This window comes from Lonchura striata, chromosome 4 (genome assembly GCF_046129695.1).
Source record: "Lonchura striata isolate bLonStr1 chromosome 4, bLonStr1.mat, whole genome shotgun sequence".
NCBI lineage: Eukaryota > Metazoa > Chordata > Aves > Passeriformes > Estrildidae > Lonchura > Lonchura striata.
The window spans coordinates 44,862,968-44,865,052 of NC_134606.1; positions in this window are offsets into that span (position 1 = coordinate 44,862,968).

Below are 2,085 nucleotides of genomic sequence, written 5' to 3' on the forward strand. Positions count from 1 at the left end.
CGTGCGGGGCCGGCGGGGCCGCGCCGCCCTCAGGAGGCGGGTCCGCCGCGCCCGGCAGCGGAAGGGGCTGCGCAGCGCCGCCCGGCCGCGGCCGCTTGAGCCGTTGGAATCCTCGCCATTTTCTGCCCGGAAAGCAGCACGCCGTGCCGTTTAAAGTAATAAAATTAATAAATCCTCCTTAGGTTCGAGTATGACCAGTTTAGACGATGAAGAGCGCTTCCGGGCCCTGCTCCTGCGGTACCTGCCTGTGTGTCTCGCAGGAGAGCGCCAGCAGGATGTCACCGACCGCACGAACAGGCAGAACTTCATTGAAGCGGTCTCGGGGGCCAACAGAATACTAGATCGTAGCCAAGGCCTCAGAGAAGGTTTGACAAAGAGTTATCAAAAGCAAAGTACGGCCCATGCCGGGGTGGTATACAGGCTTGTGGAAACATTTCCTCTTGTTTTGGTGGTGATTAAGCAGGAGAGAGCAAGTCAAGCAGGAGAGAGACAGCCGCCGCGCTGCCTCCGCCACCAGCTCCACGCCACCCCACTAAAACCAGCATCGCTTCCCATCAGTATTTTCTCTCCCATTTCCCAGACTCTTGATTAAGGTCCCAACAGAGCCCACCTTCCCATCAGCCAGCCTATTATCCCTTCACCTTGATCCCTTTTGTTACTCCGATCACTTAGCGTAGATGAGACGAGTTTAAATCATTCTCGATACCGTTAGCACATCTTGTCTAGAATGGAAGGGATTCAAGCACTCAAAAGTGTCCATGTATACAGTGAATGTAGAATAGTCATCTTGTATTTTAAAATATTTTTAAGTTTAAAAACCCCCAACCACACCAACCATCTGCATCCTATGGTACACAAGAAAAAAAAAATCCAAACAGGTAAGCTTTTTGTCTATCTTAATTGGAGTTTGGGGAACTTGTAAGAGCAAGAAGACCCAAGTTCTGTGCTCTTTGTGAGCACCCAGTGCATTATTTTGGCGTTTCTTTTAACAGAATTCTAGCAACCCTCAAGATTTACGCCTCAATCCAAGAGCGCATACCACCTTTATGTTTAATTACTAACAAATATTAAGAGCAGCTGCACAACATTGTGCTCTTTCAAACGTGGCCTGTGCTTTGGCAGGATTACGATGAAGGTTCTTGTCTGCTACAATGCTGTTTCCACAAACAGAAATAATTGGAGAAGACGTGGGCAAATTTCAGAGAACCACTAGAGGACACTAGAAGTCTGCAATGCCGAATTCAGAGACGGGATAATGGGAGAAAACCGTTCTGGATGTCGACTGCAACCCTTACCAGTAAAGAAATTGATGCTAAGGCTGGTATTTGCTTTGTAGCTTTTTCACATAATACATAAAAATCAGAACATGGAATAATTACTTTCATTATTTCAACACAGTCATTTCAAAGAGCAGTGCATGTATCTAATGCACGGAATTAACAGGAGTCCCAGTGACCAAGGTGGGGAGGGGGGAAATGAAAAAGAGTTTAAGGACACCAAAAAAAGTCAGTTTTGGTTTTGTCACTTGCATTGTTTTTTGTCTTGTCTGTTATTTTTACCCTTATATTTGTGGTTTCTTTCCTTAAAAATTAACTTTTTTTTTTTCTAATCTCAAGGTTAACCTAATCATTCTTATTTTCAAGCACTTTACCCATCAAAAGTATTATGAAAAATAATAATAATTAAAAGAATCTGCTACCTACCATCTTTGTGTCCCAGTCATTACATTTTTCAAGACCCAGTCCACTTTTATACAGTCATCTCACATAAAGTAGATTTTGCATAGTCACAGCAAATACTGACAAGCCTTTTGCCTAAGTGGAGAAACAGCAACATCCAGTTAATTCTCACTTAACCCTTGAACAGTAACCAGGCAAACACTAACAATTGTTGAAACCATGAATGTGGGCCTTCTAAGATAAAATACTACTAAGAAATTGACAGATTCTGTTTACCCCAGAAGCCAAAGAAACAAATTCACAAATGCATCAATTAGCAGGTGCACCCAGGAACTCTATAGGCTGATGGTACCAAATCAAAAAACATACAGATTTTCCCTAAACTTTGTAAGACTGCAAAATTTGA